We start from the raw sequence: 24,249 nt of genomic DNA, 5'->3' as shown, positions 1-24,249 counted from the left end.
GGGTTACGTTTCTGGTGTTTGCCTGGGTCAGGGTCAGGGGCAAGTCTAGGGCCAGTGTCAGGTTTACGGTCAGGATCAGTTATTGTTTTAATGTCCACATTCGGGTCAGCGACAGTGTTATATCGTTGTCAGTGTTAGGGTCATGGTTAGGTTTCGGCTCAGGGCCAGGATCAGGTATAGGGTCAGGGTCTGGTATAGGCAAAGTTCAGAGATAGGGTTATGATCATAGTCAAGTATAGGGTCAAAGTTAAAGTTAAAGTTTAGGGTTAGTGTTAGGGTTAGCGTTTGGTTGACGGTTCGGGTTAGAACTTGTTAGGATCAGGGTCCGTGGTAGGGTTAGGGATACTGTTAGGTTTGGGTTCAGCGATAGGATTCTGGGGAGGGCCCGTGTTAGTGTCAGGGTCAGGGTTGCATTTAGGGTTAGAGTTAGGGTCAGGCTCACAGTCAGGGTCAGGTTTAGTGTTCAGGTCAGGGTCAGGGTCACTGCCAGGGTCAGGGTTAGATTTATGGTCATGGTCTGGGTCAGGGTCAGGGTGAAGTCTTGAGCCAGTGTCAGGTTTACGGTCTGGATCAGGTATTGGTTTAAAGTCCACATTCAGGTCAGCGACAGGGTTATGTAGTGGTCAGTGTTAGGGTTATTGTTAGGTTTAGGCTCAGGGCCAGGGTCACGTATAGGGTCAGGGTCTGGTATAGGCAAAGTTCAGGGTTAGGGTTATGATCATAGTCAGGTATAGGGTCAGGGTTATTGTTAAAGTTAGGGTTAGTGTTAGGGTTAGTGTTTGGTTGACGTTTAGGGTTAGAGCTTGTTAGGATCGGGGTCTGTGGTAGGGTTAGTGGTTAGTGTTAGGGTTGGGACCAGCGATAGGATTCGGGGCAGGGCCCGTGTTAGTGTCAGGGTCAGGGTTACATTTTGGGTTAGTGTTAGGGTCAGACTCAGAGTCAGGGTCAGGTTTAGTGTTCAGGTCAGGGTCGGCGTCACTGTTAGCGTCAGGGTTAGATTTATGGTCATGGTCTGGGTGAGGGTCATGGTGAAGTTTAGCGCCAGTGTCCGGTTTAGGGTCAGGTATAGGTATTGGTTTAAAGTCCACATTCGGGTCAGGGACAGGATTTTGTAGTGGTCAGTGTTAGTGTCATGGTTAGGATAAGGGTCAGAGTCAGGGTCAGGTGAAGGTCAGGGCCAGGGTCAGGTTTAGGGTCAGGCTTTGGTATAGGGTCAATATTCGGTTCAGTGTCACAGTTAGGTTTGTTGGTAGCGTTTGGGATTGGGGTTAGAGTTAGAGTTAGAAGTAGGGTTATGGTTAGGGTTAGCGTTAGACAGCGTAAGGTCAGGGTTAGGGTTTGGTTTAGGGTAGGGGTTAGTGTTAGGGTCAGGGTCAGCATTAGGTTTAGGTTCAGGGTCCGTATTAGGGTCATGGTTAGAGATACATTTAGGTTTAGGGTTAGGGTCAGGCTCACAGTCACGGTCATGGGTAGGGTTAGGGTCAGGGTTATGTCAGCGTCAGGGTTAGGATTAGGGTCATGGTCAGGGTCATGGTTAGTTATGAGTCTTGGTTACAGTAATATCAATGTTATGTTTAGGTTCAGGGTCCACATCATGGTCAGTGTCAGGCTTAGGTTTAGGTTTAGGGTTCCGGTCAGGGTCACAAATAGGGTCAGGGTCAAGGTTTGGGTTAGGGTTTGGGGCAGGCTCACAGTCAGTGTCAGGGTCAGGATTAGTGGTTACTGTTAGGGTTAGCCCCGCTCCTGGGTCATGGACCCATCCGTTCAGGGTTTCCGGATAAACCCTGGGCAGAAGGGTGTAGACCCTCCACCCTATCCCCCTTAACCAGCCTTAAACCGGGGTGTGAACATAACTTGCCCACCAGACATCTAAACCCTCATCAGCCTGATCTTGCTTGTGGCATCTCCACCCACGATGGCATGGCCAGGTCCTCTTTACACACAGACACATGGACACCCAGAGGCACACACACACACACACACACACACACACACAGACGGGGAGGAGACCTAGGGCTACACTGGTTGATCAGAAGGTGTGGGACTCTCTGTCTCTGAGCCCCCTGGTGTCACCTTTTGATTTTACTAGCCAAAGGGCCTTGGGCGTTGGGGAAACCTGACATGAACTGCCATGGAGGGGACGTGTCTGGCGGGTGAGCTCTCTTCTCCCTGCATCCTCTCGGCTTCAGTACAGCAGAAGAACATGTCGCTTCCTTTAGGATTTGCTTTGAAATGAGCTTGGATGGGGGGTTTTCTCTGTAATGGCGTGCCTGGATACAAAGGTTTCAATTCCGTTGGGTTCTGTTGTCAGGTAAGTGAGTTCAACACTGCCTGTGAGCTCCTTACCAAACTTCCTGCTTCACCAGAGCTCCCTGAGCCACCAAGCTGCTCAAGGCTCACCCTCCACTTAATGCAGTGCCAATCCAATGACTCCCATACAGCCTCGCCCAAGCTCCTGGGAGACCTGGGTGCAGCTGTTGTCCTCGCTGGAGAGAACAGAGCTGGGTATAGACTAGGTTAGTGTTAGGGTTAGGGTTAAGAAAGACTTAGGATCAGGGTTAGGGTTAGACGTCATTGGGGTCAGGGTTAGCGTAAGGCTTAGGGTAGGGGTCAGGGTTAGGGTTAGGTTCATGGTTAGGTTTAGGGTCAGGCTCACAGTAGGGTCAGGGTTAGCGTTACGGTCACAGTCAGGGTCAGGCTCAGTGTTAGGGTGACGGTTAGGTTTAGGGTCAGGTTCAGGGTCATGGTCAGATTTAGGGTCAGGTTCAAGTTTTGGTTTGAGGGCAAGATTCATGTCAGGGTCATGGATAGATTTGGGACAGTTTTCGTGTCAGGGTTAGGGTCAGCGTCAGGGTTAGTTTCATGGTAAGATTTATATTTACGTTCTGTTTTATGAGTAGGTTCTGGATCAGGCTTAGTTTTAGGGTTACGATTCTGTTCAGGATCACGGATTGGGTCAGAGTTAGGGTTATGATATGGGTCAGGGAGAGGGTCAGGATTATTGTTAAAGTGGGGTTAGGGTTAGGGTTAGAGGTAAGTTGAGGGTTAGGGTTAGACCGGGTTAGGATCAGTGTCAGGGACAATGTTAGGTTGTTAGTTTTAGGGTTAGGTTCAGCGTTAGGTTTCGGGTCAGGGCCCGTGTTAGTGTCAGGGTCAGGGTTACATTTAGGGTTAGAGTTACGGTCAGGCTCACATTCAGTATCAGGGTTAGTGTTAGGGTCAGGGTCAGGGTCACGCTTAGGGTCAGGGTTAGGTTTATCGTCTTTGCCAGGATCAGGGTCAAGGTGAAGTCTATGGCCAGGGTCAGTTTCCGGTCAGGACCAGATATTCTTTTAAAGTACACAATCGGGTCAGCGACAGGGTTATGTAGTGGTCAGTGTTAGGGTCATGGTTAGGTTTAGGCTCAGGGCCAGGGTCAGGTTTAGGGTCAGGGTCTGGTATAGGCAAAGTTCAGGGTTAGGCTTATGATCATAGTCAGGTATAGAGTCAGGGTTATTGTTAAAGTTTAGGGTTTGTGTTAGGGTTAGCGTTTGGTTGACAGTTAGGATTAGAACTTGTTAAGATCAGGGTCCGTGGTAGGTTTAGGGGTTAGTGTTAGGGTTAGGTCAGCGATAGGTTTCGGGGGAGGGCCCGTGTTAGTGTCAGAGTCAGGTCTACATTTAGGGTTAGAGTTAGGGTCAGGCTCACAGTCAGGGTCAGGTTGTGGTTCAGGTCAGGGTCAGGCTCACTGTTATTGTCAGGGTTTGGTTTATCGTCATGGTCTGGGTCAAGGTCAGGGTGAAGTTTAGCGCCAGTGTCAGGTTTAGGGTCAGGTTCAGGTATTGGTTTAAAGTCCACATTCGGGTCAGGGACACGATTATGTAGTGGTCAGTGTTAGTGTCATGGTTAGGATTAGGGTCAGGGTCTGGGTCAGGTGAAGGTCAGGTCCTGGGTCAGGTTTAGGGTGCGGCTTTGGTTTAGGTTCAATGTTCGGTTCAGTGTCACAGTTAGGTTTTGACGGTAGGGTTTGGAATTGGGGTTAGGGTTAGAGTTAGAAGTAGGGTTATGGTTAGGGTTAGACAGCGTAAGGTCAAGGATAGGGTTTGGTTTAGGGTAGGGGTTAGTGTTAGGGTCAGGGTCAGGATTAGGTTTAGGTTCAGGGTCCGTATTAGGGTCATGGTTAGAGTTACCTTTAGGTTTAGGGTTAGGGTCAGGCTCACAGTCACGGTCTGGGTTAGGGTTAGTGTCAGGGTTAGGTCAGCGTCAGGGTTAGGATTAGGGTCAGGGTCTGTGTCATGATTAGGTTTGAGTCATGGTTACGGTGAGGTCAGATTTAAGTTTAAGTTCAGGGTCCACATCATGGTGAGTGTCAGGCTTAGGTTTAGGTTTAGGGTTCAGGTCAGGATCACAGTCAGGGTCAGGGTCAGGGCTTGGGTTAGGGTTTGGCGTAGGCTCACAGTCAGTGTCAGGGTCAGGGTTAGTGGTTACTGTTCGGTATAGCCCCGCTCCACGGTCATGACCCATTCCTTCAAGGTCTCCGGATAAACACTGGGCAGAAGGGTGTAGACCCTCCACCCGATCCCACTTAACCAGCCTTAAACTGGGGTGTGAACATGACTTGCCCACCAGACATCTAACCCCTCATCAGCCTGATCCTGCTTGGGTCATCTCCACCCATGATGGCATGGCCAGGTCCTCTATACACACAAAGACACAGACACTCAGAGGCGCCACACACACACACACACACACACACACACACACACACACAGTGAGAGAGAGACTGCGAAGAGACCTAGGGCTACACCAGTGGATCAGAAGGTGTGGGACTCTCTGACTCTGAGCCCCCTCGTGTCACCTTTTGATTTTATTAGCCAAAGGGCCTGAGGCGTTGGTGAAACCTGATATGACCTGCCAGGGAGGGGACGTGTCAAGCGGCGAGCTCTCTTCTCCCTGTATCCTCTCGGCTTCAGTACAGCAGAAGAACATGTCGCTTCCTTTAGGATGTGCCTAGAAATGAGCTGGGCAGGAGGGTTTTCTCTTTATGGGGTGCCTGGTTACGTGGGTTCCAATTCTGTTGGGCTCTGTCGTCAGGGATGTGAGGTCACCACTGCCTGGGGGCTCCTTACCAAACTTTCTGCTCCACCAGAGCTCTCTGAGCCGCTGGTCCCCAAGCTGCTCAAGGCTCACACTCCACTCAATGCAGTGCCCATCCAGTGACCCCCATACAGCCTTCCCCCCGCCCTTGGGAGGCCTGGGTGCAGCTGTTGTCCCCACTGGAGGGAACAGAGCTGGGTTTAGACCAGGTTAGTGTTAGGGTTAGGGAGAAGAAAGACTTAGGGTCAGGGTTAGGTTTAGACCTCGTTGGGGTCAGGGTTAGCGAGGCTTAGGGTAGGGGTCAGGGTTAGGGTTAGGTTCATGGTTAGGTTTAGGTTCAGGCTCACAGTAGGGTCAGGGTTAGGGTTACGGTGAGAGTCAGGGTCAGGGTCAGTGTTAGGGTGACTGTTAGGTTTAGTGTCAGGTTCAGGATGATTGTCAGATTTAGGGTCAGGTTCAAGTTTTTGTTTGGGGGCAAGGTCATGTCAGTTCAGGGTTAGGTTTAGGACAGGTTTAGTGTCACAGTAGGGTCAGGGTCAGGGTTAGGTTCATGGTTATGGTAAGGTCAGCTTTATGTTTAGGTTCTGTTTTATGAGTAGGTTCAGGATCAGGGTTAGCTTTAGGGTTACGATTCTGTTCAGGATCACGGTTTGCGTCAGAGTTAGGTTTACAGTCTGGGTTAGGGTCAGTGTTAAGATCAAGGCCAGGTTCAGGTTTAAGTTTAAGATCTGACATAGGCAAATTTCAGAGTTAGGGTTATGATCATGGTCAGGGAGAGGTTCGGGATTATTGTTAAAGTGTGGTTAGGGTTAGGGTAGAGGTAGGTTGAGGGTTAGGGTTAGACCGGTTTAGGGTCAGTGTCAGGGATAATGTTAGGGGTTAGTTTAGGGTTAGGTTCAGCGTTAGGTTTCGGGTCAGGGACCGTGTTAGTGTCAGGGAGGGTTAGGTTTAGGGTTAGAGTTAGGGTCAGGCTCACATTCAGTGTCAGGGTTAGTGTTAGGGTCAGGGTCAGGGTCACTTTTAGGTTCAAGGTTAGGTTTCTGGTGTTTGCCTGAGTCAGGGTCAGGGTGAAGTCTAGGGCTAGTGTCAGGTTTACGGTCGGGATCAGGTATTGGTTTAAAGTCCACATTAGTGTCAACGAGAGGGTTATGTAGTAGTCAGTGTTAGAGTAATGGATTGGATTAGGGTCAGGGTCTGGGTCAGGTGAAGCTCAGGGCCAGGCTCAGGTTTAGGGCCAGGCTTTGGTTTAGGGTCAATGTTCGGTTCAGTGTCACAGTTAGGTTGTGGCGGTAGGGTTTGGGATTGGGGTTAGGGTTAGAGTTAGAAGTAGGGTTATGGTTAGGGTTAGGGTTAGACAGCATAAGGACAGGGTTAGTGTTTGGTTTATGGTAGGGGTTAGTGTTCGGTTCAGGGTCACAATGAGGTGAAGGTTCAGGGTCCGTATTAGGGTCATGGTTAGAGTTACCACTAGGTTTAAGGTTACGGTGAGGCTCACAGTCACAGTCAGGGTGATGGTTAGGGTCAGGGTTCGGTCAGCGTCAGGGTTAGGATTAGGGTCAGGGTCAGGGTCATGGTTAGGTATGAGTCATGTTTACGGTAATGTCAGAGTTAGGTTTAGGTTCAGGGTCCACATGAGGGTCAGTGTCAGGCTTAGGTTTAGGCTTAGGGTTCAGGTCAGGATCACGGTCAGTGTCAGGGTCATGATCAGGGTCAGGGCTTGGTTTAGGGTTTGGTGCAGTATCACAGTCAGTGTCAGGGTCAGGGTTTGTGGTTACTGTTTGATATAGCCCCGCTCCACGGTCATGACCCATTCCTTCAAGGTCTCCGGATAAACACTGGGCAGAAGGGTGTAGACCCTCCGCCCGATCCCACTTAACCAGCCTTAAACTGGGGTGTGAACATGACTTGCCCACCAGACATCTAACCCCTCATCAGCTTGATCCTGCTTGGGGCATCTCCACCCATGAGGCATGGCCAGGTCCTCTATACACACAAAGACACAGACACTCAGATGCGCGCACACACACACACACATACACACACACACAGTGAGAGAGAGACTGCGAAGAGACCTAGGGCTACACCAGTGGATCAGAAGGTGTGGGACTCTCTGACTATGAGCCCCCTCGTGTCACCTTTTGATTTTATTAGCCAAAGAGCCTGAGGCGTTGGTGAAACCTGATATGACCTGCCATGGAGGAGACGTGTCTGGCGGGCGAGCTCTCTTCTCCCTGCATCCTCTCGGCTTCAGTACAGCAGAAGAACATGTCGCTTCCGTTAGGATGTGCCTAGAAATGAGCTGGGCAGGAGGGTTTTCTCTTTATGGGGTGCCTGGATACGTGGGTTCCAATTCTGTTGGGCTCTGTCGTCAGGGAAGTCAGGTCACCACTGCCTGGGGGCTCCTTACCAAACTTTCTGCTCCACCAGAGCTCTCTGAGCCGCTGGTCCCCAAGCTGCTCAAGGCTCACACTCCACTCAATGCAGTGCCCATCCAGTGACCCCCATACAGCCTTCCCCCAGCCCTTGGGAGGCCTGGGTGCAGCTGTTGTCCCCACTGGAGGGAACAGAGCTGGTTTAAGACCAGGTTAGTGTTAGGGCTGGGAGAAGAAAGACTTAGGGTCAGGGTTAGGTTTAGACCTCGTTGGGGTCAGGGTTAGCGAGGCTTAGGGTAGGGGTCAGGGTTAGGGTTAGGTTCATGGTTAGGTTTAGGGTCAGGCTCACAGTAGGGTCAGGGTTAGGGTTACGGTCAGAGTCAGGGTCAGGGTCAGTGTTAGGGTGACTGTTAGGTTTAGTGTCAGGTTCAGGATGATGGTCAGATTTAGGGTCAGGTTCAAGTTTTTGTTTGGGGGCAAGGTCATGTCAGTTCAGGGTTAGGTTTAGGACAGGTTTAGTGTCACGGTAGGGTCAGGGTCAGGTTTAGGTTCATGGTTAGGTTAAGGTCAGCTTTATGTTTAGGTTCTGTTTTATGGGTAGGCTCAGGATCAGGGTTAGCTTTAGGGTTACGTTTCTGTTCAGGATCACGTTTTGCATCAGAGTTAGGTTTACAGTCTGGGTTAGGGTCAGTGTTAAGGTCAAGGCCAGGGTCAGGTTTAAGTTAAAGATCTGACAAAGGCAAATTTCAGATTTAGGGTTATGATCATGGTCAGGGAGAGGTTCGGGATTATTGTTAAAGTGTGGTTAGGGTTAGGGTAGAGGTAGGTTGAGGGTTAGGGTTAGACCGGGTTAGGGTCAGTGTCAGGGATAATGTTAGGGGTTAGTATTAGGGTTAGGTTCAGCGTTAGGTTTCGGGTCAGGGCCGTGTTAGTGTCAGGGAGAGTTAGGTTTAGGATTAGAGTTAGGGTCAGGCTCACATTCAGTGTCAGGGTTAGTGTTAGGGTCAGGGTCCGGGTCACTTTTAGGTTCAGGGTTAGGTTTCTGGTGTTTGCCTGAGTCAGGGTCAGGTGAAGTCTAGAGCCAGTGTCAGATTTACGGTCGGGATCAGGTATTGGTTTAAAGTCCACATTAGTGTCAATGACAGGGTTATGTAGTAGACGGTAATAAAGTAATGGATTGGATTATTATCGTAACCATAAAGAAAAAAAACTTTTTATTAACAAAGTGTTCGAAGCGGGCGCCACTGTAAACCATGAGAGTTTTCGCTGCCAGAAAAATTTTGTTGCAGAAACAGCTGAAAGCAATCAGGACAGACAGAGCCAAGGACTGGATAGATTTTTAAAATGACAAAAACCGAACCAAATCTAACCAAAGCAAAAATCAAAACCAATGGCCAAGATTTCAAGTTAGCTACTAAATGTATGACATTCTTCTAAGACATGCGAGTGACTTGATCACTTTATTTATATATTTATATTTGAAGAAGAAGGGACTATTTGATGCAGCAAATCCACGTTGGTTAAAAATTACCAGATATGGGGGCTCCTGGGTGGCTCAGTGGTTTAGGCCTCTGCCTTCGGCTCAGGTCATGATTTCAGAGTCATGGGATGGAGCCCCACATCGGGCTCTCTGCTCAGCGGGGAGCCTGCTTTCCCCCTCTCTCTCTGCCTCCCTCTCTACCTACTTGTGATCTGTCTGTCAAATGGGTAAATAAGATCTTTAAAAAAAGAATTACTAGATGTGAAATACATCGAGGGTATGGGAAGGAAAATGATTTCACCTGATCTGACTAGGAAGTGGTTGAAGCCTGAATTAAAGTGCTATAAAAAGAGTAAAGACCTGGGAAATATATGGGGTAAAAATCCCTAGAAAAACAGCAATAATAACTGGCTGCTCTTTATTGATCCAGATCCTGCGGTAGGCAAAGAAGAGCTGGTTTTAGCCAGAGGATGATCTCCGTTTGTCTTCATGATCTGGCATTTCCTGCAAGCCAGGCATGGGGCTCTGCACTAGAGCTGCAAATGCTGGGGGCCTTCATTGTCCCTTTTCTCTTCTCAGGGGGACAACGGGCATGTCCATGGTGCAGTGTGACAGGCTTTACCACAGGCAGATAAAGGGTAGTTGGGAGCTGGGAAAAGCCACTTAGGAACCGATTTTCAGGGGAGGTGATAGACAAGGGCAAAGCAAAGAATGAGGATGAGTGTGTCAAATTTCAAACAGCCAGGAGGCAGCACAGTGCATTCGGGAACCTACAACAAGTTCATGACAACCGACAGCTGATCTGGCAGCATCACTTGGGGATGGAGGCTGAGCCCCGGGGTTAACACTGGGGGTGAGAAGGTTTGTATACTATGGCGAGGAGGTGAGGTACTACACTGTGGGGGCACAGGGAGCCCCCGGAGGATTTCAAATATCAGAATCGTAACCATAATAGAGTATTTAATTGCATCCTAGCTTTCATCAAGGGTAAGATGCACTATAGTTTATGTTCGACTAAGAAAGAGAAATGCTGTCAGTTAAACTAGGATATGTCATCAAGTGCAAGGTGAGTGCCACCTTAAGAGATATTAAAATGGGGGGGGACAAATCTTAGAACAAGTAAATTGAGGTAGTAGAATAATTAAGAAAGATCCAACACTTGGATCAACTAAAGAAGTGATTATTGCTTACCATGTGCCCCAAACTTTATTAAGTCCTAGAACAAGAGATGTGCTCATCTTGATGCCCCGCAGCTGTTAGACCCAAGGTACAGAGGGCAGTAGCCAACGACCAGCAGGCCCTAAGTGCCATGTGCAGAATCTAAGAGCAACTGCCTCTGAGAGAGGAAACGGTTGAGAGTGGGCTTTCTGAGGTAGAGAATTACTAGCTGGGAAAGTTGGAAAATTGACACAGAATCAGAATTCATGCCCCTACATGACAGAGTTGGTGAAACTTCCCTTCTCAGAGATCTTGAGGCTCCTCAGAAACGAATTTTTCATTTTGGACAGATCATTCAGGATAAATATGATCTGTTTGAGTTCCTGGTTCTTTCATTAGGACTGTTTCTTAGGCTTCACTGGCACAAGAAAAGGGTTTTGATAAATCAGGTAAATCCTGAAAAAAGCAAAGCACGGGATCTATGAAAATCTAAGCACTCAGAGGAGAACAACAGATAAAGGGCCAGGCCGACCTGACCCTGCAGGATAGGTAAGGTTAGTCTGGCAACAGGTGTAGAGGGGAAGTGCCCATCTCCTGCTAGAAGAGCTAGAGAAGACCTTTTCCGGAGAGACCATCAGGAGAGGAGAGCAATAGGTGCTAATGATGAAGAATATTTTAATCAGCTGAGAAGGTCAAAATGACAAAGTCCACGATCAGAGTAAACATATGGGTTAAAAAATAAAAAATAAAGAAAAAAGATTTCTTTGAAAAGACTTTTTTTTAAAGGATTTAAACAAAAGTCCTTTTTAAGAGACAGTTGGCTGTTTAAACCAGTAGTACAACTCACTGAGAGAATCGCCACATTATTTATTGGGGTAGAAAGGACCTGGAATGTAGAAAGACCCATTCTGCAGAGGAAAAAATAGAATCACTAACAGGCCTCATGCCTTTCACAGCCAGTGGCTAGAATCCCTGCCTCATGAGACCCTGTACTAGAAGGCCGCTAGAACCATCTCAACGATGTTAGTCTTTCTTGGAAGCCAACAAGTGTTTGCCCAGTTAAGAGCACGGTGAGAATCAGTCACGTTATGTTATAATGATTGTCGATATCTTTAAAAGCCTTGTCAAGTTCCTTTTTGAGTAACCTTCACCCACCCTTAAAGAAATTTATCTGTGGTTCACCTCTTTGAAATACCTCATTGTTGTTCCACATTTACCATAGCCGAAAAACAAAAACAAACAAAAAAAAAGCTTTTTATTAACAAAGTGTTCAGAAGGGAGCGCCACTGTAAACCATGAGAGTTTTCGCTGCCAGGACAATTTTGTTGCAGAAACAGCTGAAAGCAATCAGGTCAGACAGAGCCAAGGGCTGGAGGGATTTTTAAAATGACAAAAACAGAACCAAATCGAACCAAAACAAAAATCAAAACCAATGGCCAAGATTTCAAGTTTGCTACTAAAGGTATGACATTCTCCTAAGACATACGAGAGGCTTGATCACTTTATTTATATATTTATATTTGAAGAAGAAGGAACTATTTCATGCAGCAAATCCACGTTGGTTAAAAATTACCAGATAGGGGGCTCCTGGGTGGCTCAGTGGTTTAGGCCTCTGCCTTCGGCTCAGGTCATGATTTCAGGGTCCTGGGATGGAGCCCCACATCGGGCTCTCTGCTCAGCGGGGAGCCTGCTTCCCCCCTCTCTCTCTGTCTCCCTCTCTACCCACTTGCCTGTCAAATGGGTAAATAAGAACTTTAAAAAAAAATTACTAGATTTGAAATACATCGAGGGTATGGGAAGGAAAATGATTTCACCTGATCTGACTAGGAAGTGGTTGAAGCCTGAATTAAAGTGCTACAAAAGGAATAAAGACCTGGGAAATATATGGGATAAAAATCCCTAGAAAACCAGCAATAATAACTGGCTGCTCTTTATTGATCCAGATCCTGCGGTAGGCAAAGAAGAGCTGGTTTTAGCCAGAGGATAATCTCCGTTTGTCTTCATGATCTGGCATTTCCTGCAAGCCAGGCATGGGGCTCTGCACTAGAGCTGCAAATGCTGGGGGCCCTCATTGTCCCTTTTCTCTTCTCAGGGGGACAACGGGCATATCCATGGTGCAGTGTGACAGGCTTTACCACAGGCAGATAAAGGGTAGTTGGGAGCTGGGAAAAGCCACTTAGGAACCGATTTTCAGGGGAGGTGATAGACAAGGGCAAAGCGAAGAATGAGGATGAGTGTGTCAAATTTCAAACAGCCAGGAGGCAGCACAGTGCATTCCGGAAACTACAGCAAGTTCATGACAACCGACAGCTGATCTGGCAGAATCACTTGGGGATGGAGGCTGAGCCCCGGGGTTAACACTGGGGTTGAGAAGGTTTGTACACTATGGCGAGGAGGTGAGGTACTACACTGTGGGGACACAGGGAGACCCCGGAGGATTTCAAATATCAGAATCGTAACCATAATAGAGTATTTAATTGCATCCTAGCTTTCATCAAGTGTAAGATGCACTATAGTTTATGTTCGACTAAGAAAGAGAAATGCTGTCAGTTAAACTAGGATATGTCATCAAGTGCAAGGTGAGTGCCACCTTAAGAGATATTAAAATGGGGGGGGACAAATCTTAGAACAAGTAAATTGAGGTAGTAGAATAATTAAGAAAGATCCAACACTTGGATCAACTAAAGAAGTGATTATTGCTTACCATGTGCCCCAAACTATATTAAGTCCTAGAACAAGAGACGTGCTCATCTTGATGCCCCGCAGCTGTTAGACCCAAGGTACAGAGGGCAGTAGCCAACGACCAAGAGCAGGCCCTAAGTGCCATGTGCAGAATCTAAGAGCAACTGCCTTTGAGAGAGGAAACGGTTGAGAGTGGACTTTCTGAGGTAGAGTATTACTAGCTGGGAAAGTAGGAAAATTGACACAGAATCGGAATTGATGCCCCTACATGATAGAGTTGGTGTAACTTCCCTTCTCAGACATCTTTAGGCTCCTCAGAGACGAATTTTTCATTTTGGACAGAACATTCAGGATAAATATGATCCGTTTGAGTTCCTGGTTCTCTCATTAGGACTGTTTCTTAGGCTTCACTGGCACAAGAAAAGGGTTTTGATAATCCAGTGTAAATCCTGACAAAAGCAAAGCACGGTTTTTATGAAAAACTAACCACTAAGATGAGAGCAACAGATAAAGGGCCAGGCCGACCTGACCCTGCATGATAGGTAAGGTTAGTCTGGCAACAGGGGTAGAGGGGAAGTGCCCATCTCCTGCTAGAAGAGCTAGAAAGACCCTTCCAGAGAGACCACCAGGAGAGGAGAGCAGTAGGTGCTAATGTTGAAGAATATTTTAATCAGCAGAGATGGTCAAAATGACAAAGTTCCATGATCAGAGTATACATATGGGATTTAAAAATAAAAAATAAAAAAATTTTTTTTTGAAAGGACTTTTTTTTTAAAAGGAATTTAAACAAAGGACCTTTTTAAGAGACAGTTGGTTGTTTAAAACAAATGTACAACTCACTGAGAGAATCGCCGCATTATTTATTGGGGTAGAAAGGACCTGGAATGTAGAAAGACCCATTCTGCAGAGGAAAAATTAGAATCACTAACAGGCCTCATGCCTTGCACAGCCAGTGGCTAGAATCCCTGCCTCATGAGACCCTGTACTAGAAGGCCGCTAGAACCATCTCAACGATGTTAGTCTTTCTTGGAAGCCAACAAGTGTTTGCCCAGTTAAGAGCACGGTGAGAATCAGTCACGTTATGTTATAATGATTGTCGATATCTTTAAAAGCCTTGTCAAGTTCCTTTTTGAGTAACCTTCACCCACCCTTAGAGAAATTTATCTGTGGTACACCTCTTTGAAATACCTCATTATTGTTCCACATTTACCATAGCCGAAAAACAAAAACAAAAATTAAAAAAAGCTTCTTATTAACAAAGTGTTCAGAAGGGGGCGCCACTGTAAAGAATGAGAGTTTTCACTTCCAGGACAATTTTGTTGCAGAAACAGCTGAAAGCAATCAGGTCAGACAGAGCCAAGGGCTGGAGGGATTTTTAAAATGACAAAAACCGAACCAAATCTAACCAAAACAAAAATCAAAACCAATGGCCAAGATTTCAAGTTTGCTACTAAAGGTATGACATTCTCATAAGACATGCGAGTGACCTGATCACTTTATTTATATATTTATATTTGAAGAAGAAGGAACTATTTCATGCAGCAAATCCACGTTGGTTAAAAATTACCAGATATGGGGGCTCCTGGGTGGCTCAGTGGTTTAGGCCTCTGCCTTCGGCTCAGGTCATGATTTCAGGGTCCGGGGATGGAGCCCCACATCGGGCTCTCTGCTCAGCAGGGAGCCGCTTCCCCCCTCTCTCTCTGCCTCCCTCTCTACATACTTGTGATCTGTCTGTCAAATGGGTAAATAAGATCTTTAAAAAAAGAATTACTAGATGTGAAATACATCGAGGGTATGGGAAGGAAAATGATTTCACCTGATCTGACTAGGAAGTGGTTGAAGCCTGAATTAAAGTGCTACAAAAGGAATAAAGACCTGGGAAATATATGGGTGAAAATCCCTAGAAAAACAGCAATAATAACTGGCTGCTCTTTATTGATCCAGATCCTGCGGTAGGCAAAGAAGAGCTGGTTTTAGCCAGAGGATGATCTCCGTTTGTCTTCATGATCTGGCATTTCCTGCAAGCCAGGCATGGGGCTCTGAACTAGAGCTACAAATGCTGGGGGCCCTCATTGTCCCTTTTCGCTTCTCGGGGGCCAACGGGCATGTCCATGGTGCAGTGTGACAGGCTTTACCACAGGGAGATAATAGACTGTCAAGGGTAGGTGGGAGCTTGGAAAAGCCACTTAGGAACAGATTTTCAGGGGAGGTGATAGACAAGGGCAAAGCGAAGAATGAGGATGAGTGTGTCAAGTTTCAAAGGGCCAGGAGGCAGCACAGTGCATTCGGGAAACTACAACAAGTTCATGACAACCGACAGCTGATCTGGCAGCATCACCTGGGGATGGAGGCTGAGCCCCGGGGTTAACACTGGGGGTGAGAAGGTTTGTATACTATGGCGAGGAGGTGAGGTACTACACTGTGGGGGCACAGGGAGCCCCCGGAGGATTTCAAATATCAGAATCGTAACCATAATAGAGTATTTAAATGCATCCTAGCTTTCATCAAGGGTAAGATGCACTATAGTTTATGTTCGACTAAGAAAGAGAAATGCTGTCAGTTAAACTAGGATATGTCATCAAGTGCAAGGTGAGTGCCACCTTAAGAGATATTAAAATAGGAGTGGGGGCAAACCTTAGAACAAGTAAATTGTGGTAGTAGAATAATTAAGAAAGATCTAACACTTGGATCAAATAAAGAAGTGATTATTCCTTACCATGTGCCCCAAACTATATTAAGTCCTAGAACAAGAGACGTGCTCATCTTGATGCCCCGCAGCTGTTAGACCCAAGGTACAGAGGGCAGTAGCCAACGACTAGCAGGCCCCAAGTTCCATGTGCAGACTCTAAGAGCAACTGCCTTTGAAAGCGGAAACAGTTGAGAGTGGGCTTTCTGAGATAGAGAATTACTAGCTGGGAAAGTAGGAAAATTGTCACAGAATCAGAATTCATGCCCCTACATGACAGAGTTGGTGAAACTTCCCTTCTCAGAGATCTTGAGGCTCCTCAGAAACGAATTTTTCATTTTGGACAGAACATTCAGGATAAATATGATCTGTTTGAGTTCCTGGTTCTCTCATTAGGACTGTTTCTTAGGCTTCACTGGCACAAGAAAAATGTTTTGATAATCCAGGGTAAATCCTGATAAAAGCAAAGCACGGTTTCTATGAAAAACTAACCACTCAGAGAAGAGCAACCGATAAAGGGCCAGGCCGACCTGACCCTGCAGGATAGGTAAGGCTGGTCTGGAAACAGGGGTAGAGAGGAAGTGCCCATCTCCTGCTAGAGAGCTAGAGAAGACCCCACCGGAGAGACCATCAGGAGAGGAGTGCAGTAGGGGCTAATGATGAAGAATATTTTAATCAGCAGAGAAGGTCAAAATGACAAAGTTCCACGATCAGAGTAAGCATATGGGATCAAAAAATAAAAAATAAAAAGAAGATTTTTTTGAAAGGACTTTTTTTTTAAAGGAATTTAAACAAAAGAACTTTGTAAGAGACAGTTGGCTGTTTAAACCAAAAGTACAACTCACTGAGAGAATCGCCGCATTATTTATTGGGGTAGAAAGGACCTGGAATGTAGAAAGACCCATTCTGCAGAGGAAAAAATAGAATCACTAACAGGCCTCATGCCTTGCACAGCCAGTGGCTAGAATCCATGCCTCATGAGACCCTGTGCTAGAAGGCCGCTGGAACCATTTCAACGATTTTAGTTTTTCTGGAAGCCAACAAGTGTTTGCCCAGTTAAGAGCACGGTGAGAATCAGTCACATTATGTTATAATGATTGTCGATATCTTTAAAAGCCTTGTCAAGTTCCTTTTTGAGGAACCCTCAACCCACCCTTAGAGAAATTTATCTGTGGTTCCCCTCTTTGAAATACCTCATTGTTGTTCCACATTTACCATAGCCGAAAAACAAACAAACAAACAAAAAAACCTTTTTATTAACAAAGTGTTCAGAAGGGGGCGCCACTGTAAACAATGAGAGTTTTCGCTGCCGGGACAATTTTGTTGCAGAAACAGCTGAAAGCAATCAGGTCAGACAGAGCCAAGGGCTGGGAGGATTTTTAAAATGACAAAAACCGAACCAAATCGAACCAAAACAAAAATCAAAACCAATGGCCAGGATTTCAAGTTTGCTACTAAAGGTATGACATTCTCCTAAGACATACGAGAGGCTTGATCACTTTATTTATATATTTATATTTGAAGAAGAAGGAACTATATCATACAGCAAATCCACGTTGGTTAAAAATTACCAGATATGGGGGCTCCTGGGTGGCTCAGTGGTTTAGGCCTCTGCCTTCGGCTCAGGTCATGATTTCAGGGTCCTGGGATGGAGCCCAACATCGGGCTCTCTGTTCAGTGGGGAGCCTGCTTCCCCCCCCCCTTTCTCTCTGCCTCCCTCTCCACCTACTTGTGTTCTGTCTGTCAAATGGGTAAATAAGATCTTAGAAAAAAGAATTACTAGATGTGAAATACATCGAGGGTATGGGAAGGAAAATGATTTCACCTGATCTGACTAGGAAGTGGTTGAAGCCTGAATTAAAGTGCTACAAAAAGAATAAAGACCTGGGAAATATATGGGGTAAAAATCCCTAGAAAAACAGCAATAATAACTGGCTGCTCTTTATTGATCCAGATCCTGCGGTAGGCAAAGAAGAGCTGGTTTTAGCCAGAGGATGATCTCCGTTTGTCTACATGATCTGGCATCTCCTGCAAGCCAGGCATGGGGCTCTGAACTAGAGCTGCAAATGCTGGTGGCCCTCATTGTCCCTTTTCTCTTCTCAGGGGGACAACGGGCATGTCCATGGTGCAGTGTGACAGGCTTTACCACAGGGAGATAATAGACTGCCAAGGGTAGGTGGGAGCTTGGAAAAGCCACTTAGGAACAGATTTTCCGGGGAGGTGATAGACAAGGGCAAAGCGAAGAATGAGGATGAGTGTGTCAAGTTTCAAAGACCAGGAGGCAGCACAATGCATTCGGGAACCTACAACAAGTTCATGACAACCGACAGCTGATCTGGCAGCATCACCTGGGGATGGAGGCTGAGCCCCGGGGTTAACACTGGGGGTGAGAAGGTTTGTATACTATGGCGAGGAGGTGAGGTACTACACTGTGGGGGCACAGGGAGCCCCCGGAGGATTTCAAATATCAGAATAGTAACCATAATAGAGTATTTAATTGCATGCTAGCTTTCATCAAGGGTAAGATGCACTATAGTTTATGTTCGACTAAGAAAGAGAAATGCTGTCAGTTAAACTAGGATATGTCATCAAGTGCAAGGTGAGTGCCACCTTAAGAGAAATTAAAATGGGGGGGGGACAAATCTTAGAACAAGTAAATTGTGGTAGTAGAATAATTAAGAAAGATCTAACACTTGGATCAACTAAAGAAGTGATTATTGCTTACCATGTGCCCCAAACTATATTATGTCCTAGAACAAGAGACGGGCTCATCTTGATGCCCCGCAGCTGTTAGACCCAAGGTACAGAGGGCAGTAGCCAACGACTAGCAGGCCCCAAGTTCCATGTGCAGACTCTAAGAGCAACTGCCTTTGAAAGAGGAAACGGTTGAGAGTGGGCTTTCTGAGGTAGAGAATTACTAGCTGGGAAAGTAGGAAAATTGACACAGAATCAGAATTCATGCCCCTACATGACAGAGTTGGTGAAACTTCCCTTCTCAGAGATCTTGAGGCTCCTCAGAAACGAATTTTTCATTTTGGACAGATCATTCAGGATAAATATGATCCGTTTGAGTTCCTGGTTCTCTCATTAGGACTGTTTCTAAGGCTTCACTGTCACAAGAAAAATGTTTTGATAATCCAGGGTAAATCCTGACAAAAGCAAAGCACATTTCTATGTAAAACTAACCACTCAGAGGAGAGCAACAGATAAAGGGCCAGGCCGAACTGACCCTGCAGGATAGGTAAGGCTGGTCTGGAAACAGGGGTAGAGAGGAAGTGCCCATCTCCTGCTAGAGAGCTAGAGAAGACCCCACCGGAGAGACCATCAGGAGAGGAGAGCAGTAGGTGCTAATGATGAAGAATATTTTAATCAGCAGAGAAGGTCAAAATGACAAAGTTCCACGATCAGAGTAAGCATATGGGATCAAAAAATAAAAAATAAAAAGAAGATTTTTTTGAAAGGACTTTTTTTTTAAAGGAATTTAAACAAAAGAACTTTGTAAGAGACAGTTGGCTGTTTAAACCAAAAGTACAACTCACTGAGAGAATCGCCGCATTATTTATTGGGGTAGAAAGGACCTGGAATGTAGAAAGACCCATTCTGCAGAGGAAAAAATAGAATCACTAACAGGCCTCATGCCTTGCACAGCCAGTGGCTAGAATCCATGCCTCATGAGACCCTGTGCTAGAAGGCCGCTGGAACCATCTCAACGATGTTAGTCTTTCTGGAAGCCAACAAGTGTTTGCCCAGTTAAGAGCACGGTGAGAATCAGTCACGTTATGTTATAATGATTGTCGATATCTTTAAAAGCCTTGTCAAGTTCCTTTTTGAGGAACCCTCAACCCACCCTTAGAGAAATTTATCTGTGGTTCCCCTCTTTGAAATACCTCATTGTTGTTCCACATTTACCATAGCCGAAAAACAAACAAACAAACAAAAAAACCTTTTTATTAATAAAGTGTTCAGAAGGAGGCGCCATTGTAAACAATGAGAGTTTTCGCTGCCGGGACAATTTTGTTGCAGAAACAGCTGAAAGCAATCAGGTCAGACAGAGCCAAGGGCTGGGAGGATTTTTAAAATGACAAAAACCGAACCAAATCGAACCAAAACAAAAATCAAAACCAATGGCCAAGATTTCAAGTTTGCTACTAAAGGTATGACATTCTCCTAAGACATACGAGAGGCTTGATCACTTTATTTATATATTTATATTTGAAGAAGAAGGAACTATATCATACAGCAAATCCACGTTGGTTAAAAATTACCAGATATGGGGGCTCCTGGGTGGCTCAGTGGTTTAGGCCTCTGCCTTCGGCTCAGGTCATGATTTCAGGGTCCTGGGATGGAGCCCGACATCGGGCTCTCTGCTCAGCGGGGAGCCTGCTTCCCCCCCCTCTCTCTCTGCCTCCCTCTCTACCTACTTTTGGTCTGTCTGTCAAATGGGTAAATAAGATCTTAGAAAAAAGAATTACTAGATGTGAAATACATCGAGGGTATGGGAAGGAAAATGATTTCACCTGATCTGACTAGGAAGTGGTTGAAGCCTGAATTAAAGGGCTACAAAAAGAATAAAGACCTGGGAAATATATGGGGTAAAAATCCCTAGAAAAACAGCAATAATAACTGGCTGCTCTTTATTGATCCAGATCCTGCGGTAGGCAAAGAAGAGCTGGTTTTAGCCAGAGGATGATCTCCGTTTGTCTTCATGATCTGGCATCTCCTGCAAGCCAGGCATGGGGCTCTGCACTAGAGCTGCAAATGCTGGGGGCCTTCATTGTCCCTTTTCTCTTCTCAGGGGGACAACGGGCATGTCCATGGTGCAGTGTGACAGGCTTTACCACAGGGAGATAATAGACTGCCAAGGGTAGGTGGGAGCTTGGAAAAGCCACTTAGGAACAGATTTTCAGGGGAGGTGATAGACAAGGGCAAAGCGAAGAATGAGGATGAGTGTGTCAAGTTTCAAAGGGCCAGGAGGCAGCACAGTGCATTCGGGAACCTACAACAAGTTCATAACAACCGACAGCTGATCTGGCAGCATCACCTGGGGATGGAGGCTGAGCCCCGGGGTTAACACTGGGGGTGAGAAGGTTTGTATACTATGGCGAGGAGGTGAGGTACTACACTGTGGGGGCACAGGGAGCCCCCGGAGGATTTCAAATATCAGAATAGTAACCATAATAGAGTATTTAATTGCATCCTAGCTTTCATCAAGGGTAAGATGCACTATAGTTTATGTTCGACTAAGAAAGAGAAATGCTGTCAGTTAAACTAGGATATGTCATCAAGTGCAAGGTGAGTGCCTCCTTAAGAGATATTAAAATGGGGGGGGGAATAAACCTTAGAACAAGTAAATTGTGGTAGTAGAATAATTAAGAAAGATCTAACACTTGGATCAACTAAAGAAGTGATTATTGCTTACCATGTGCCCCAAACTATATTAAGTCCTAGAACAAGAGACGTGCTCATCTTGATGCCCCTCAGCTGTTAGACCCAAGGTACAGAGGGCAGTAGCCAACGACCAGCAGGCCCCAAGTTCCATGTGCAGACTCTAAGAGCAACTGCCTTTGAAAGAGGAAACGGTTGAGAGTGGGCTTTCTGAGGTAGAGAATTACTAGCTGGGAAAGTAGGAAAATTGACACAGAATCAGAATTCATGCCCCTACATGACAGAGTTGGTGAAACTTCCCTTCTCAGAGATCTTGAGGCTCCTCAGAAACGAATTTTTCATTTTGGACAGAACATTCAGGATAAATATGATCTGTTTGAATTCCTGGTTCTCTCATTAGGACTGTTTCTTAGGCTTCACTGGCACAAGAAAAATGTTTTGATAATCCAGGGTAAATCCTGACAAAGCAAAGCACGGTTTCTAGGAAAAACTAACCACTCAGAGGAGAGCAACAGATAAAGGGCCAGGCCGACCTGACCCTGCAGGATAGGTAAGGCTGGTCTGGAAACAGGGGTAGAGAGGAAGTGCCCATCTCCTGCTAGAGAGCTAGAGAAGACCCCACCGTAGAGACCATCAGGAGAGGAGAGCAGTAGGTGTTAATGATGAAGAATATTTTAATCAGCAGAGAAGGTCAAAATGACAAAGTTCCACGATCAGAGTAAGCATATGGGATCAAAAAATAAAAAATAAAAAGAAGATTTTTTTGAAAGGACTTTTTTTTTAAAGGAATTTAAACAAAAGATCTTTGTAAGAGACAGTTGGCTGTTTAAACCAAAAGTACAACTCACTGAGAGAATCGCCGCATTATTTATTGGGGTAGAAAGGACCTGGAATGTAGAAAGACCCATTCTGCAGAGGAAAAAATAGAATCACTAACAGGCCTCATGACTTGCACAGCCAGTGGCTAGAATCCCTGCCTCATGAGACCCTGTGCTAGAAGGCCGCTGGAACCATCTCAACGATGTTAGTCTTTCTGGAAGCCAACAAGTGTTTGCCCAGTTAAGAGCACGGTGAGAATCAGTCACGTTACGTTATAATGATTGTCGATATCTTTAAAAGCCTTGTAAAGTTCCTTTTTGAGTAACCCTCAACCCACCCTTAGAGAAATTTATCTGTGGTTCCCCTCTTTGAAATACCTCATTGTTGTTCCACATTTACCATAGCCGAAAAACAAAAAAACAAACAAAAAAACCTTTTTATTAACAAAGTGTTCAGAAGGGGGCGCCACTGTAAACAATGAGAGTTTTCGCTGCTGGGACAATTTTGTTGCAAAAACAGCTGAAAGCAATCAGGTCAGACAGAGCCAAGGGCTGGAGGGATTTTTAAAATGACAAAAACTGAACCAAATCTAACCAAAACAAAAATCAAAACCCAAGATTTCAAGTTTGCTACTAAAGGTATGACATTCTCCTAAGACATACGAGAGCCTTGATCACTTTATTTATATATTTATATTTGAAGAAGAAGGAACTATTTCATCCAGCAAATCCACGTTGGTTAAAAATTACCAGATATGGGGCTCCTGGGTGGCTCAGTGGTTTAGGCCTCTGATTTCGGCTCAGGTCATGATTTCAGGGTCCTGGGATGGAGCCCCACATCCGGCTCTCTGCTCAGCGGGGAGCCTTCTTCCCCCCTCTCTCTCTCTGCCTCCCTCTCTACCTACTTGTGGTCTGTCTGTCAAATGGGTAAATAAGATCTTTGAAAAAAGAATTACTAGATGTGAAATACCTCGAGGGTATGGGAAGGAAAATGATTTCACCTGATCTGACTAGGAAGCGGTTGAAGCCTGAATTAAAGTGCTACAAAAGGAATAAAGACCTGGGAAATATATGGGGTAAAAATCCCTAGAAAAACAGCAATAATAACTGGCTGCTCTTTATTGATCCAGATCCTGCGGTAGGCAAAGAAGAGCTGGTTTTAGCCAGAGGATGATCTCCGTTTGTCTTCATGATCTGGCATTTCCTGCAAGCCAGGCATGGGGCTCTGCACTAGAGCTGCAAATGCTGGGGGGCCCTCACTGTCCCTTTTCTCTTCTCAGGGGGACAACGGGCATGTCCATGGTGCAGATTGACAGGCTTTACCGCAGGGAGATAAAAGACTGCCAAGGGTAGGTTGTAGCTGGGTAAAGCCACTTAGGAACAGATTTTCAAGGGAGGTGATAGACAAGGGCAAAGCGAAGAATGAGGATGAGTGTGTCAAGTTTCAAAGTGCCAGGAGGCAGCACAGTGCATTCGGGAAACTACAGCAAGTTCATGACAACCGACAGCTGATCTGGCAGCATCACTTGGGGATGGAGGCTGAGCCCCGGGGTTAACACTGAGGGTGAGAAGGTTTGTATACTATGGCGAGGAGGTGAGGTACTACACTGTGGGGCCACAGGGAGCTACCGGAGGATTTCAAATATCAGAATCGTAACCATAATAGTGTATTTAATTGCATCCTAGCTTTCATCAAGGTTAAGATGCACTATAGCTTATGTTCGACTAAGAAAGAGAAATGCTGTCAGTTAAACTAGGATATGTCATCAAGTGCAAGATGAGTGCCACCTTAAGAGATATTAAAATGGGGGGGGCACATCTTAGAACACTAAATTGTGGTAGTAGAATAATTAAGAAAGATCCAACACTTGGATCAACTAAAGAAGTGATTACTGCTTACCATGTGCCCCAAACTATATTAAGTCCTAGAACAAGAGACGTGCTCATCTTGATGCCCCTCAGCTGTTAGACCCAAGGTACAGAGGGCAGTAGCCAACGACCAGCAGGCCCCAAGTGCCATGTGCAGACTCTAAGAGCAACTGCCTTTGAAAGAGGAAACGGTTGAGAGTGTGCTTTCTGAGGTAGAGAATTACTAGCTGGGAAAGTAGGACAATTGACACAGAATCAGAATTCATGCCCCTACATGACAGAGTTGGTGAAACTTCCCTTCTCAGAGATCTTGTGGCTCCTCAGAAATGAATTTTTCATTTTGGACAGAACATTCAGGATAAATATGATCTGTTCGAGTTCCTTGTTCTCTCATTAGGACTGTTTCTTAGGCTTCACTGGCACAAGAAAAGAGTTTTGATAATCCAGGGTAAATCCTGACAAAAGCAAAGCACGGGATCTATGAAAATCTAACCACTCAGAGGAGAACAACAGATAAAGGGCCAGGCCGACCTGACCCTGCAGGATAGGTAAGGTTCGTCTGGCAACAGGTGTAGAGGGGAAGTGCCCCTTTAGGTTGGCATGGACAAAGCCCTCAATCAACTTTCTGTGCCTTTGGGACAGTTACGAGAATTTCTGGTAAGTCCCCAATTAATGAAAACAGTCTGCTGTGACGCCTGTTGTCCTCGTCGGCTTTTCTCTAAG

Source organism: Mustela nivalis, assembly GCF_964662115.1.
Source record: "Mustela nivalis genome assembly, contig: HAP1_SCAFFOLD_118, whole genome shotgun sequence".
In the NCBI taxonomy this organism is placed as follows: Eukaryota; Metazoa; Chordata; class Mammalia; order Carnivora; family Mustelidae; genus Mustela; species Mustela nivalis.
This window is presented reverse-complemented; position numbering follows the sequence as displayed.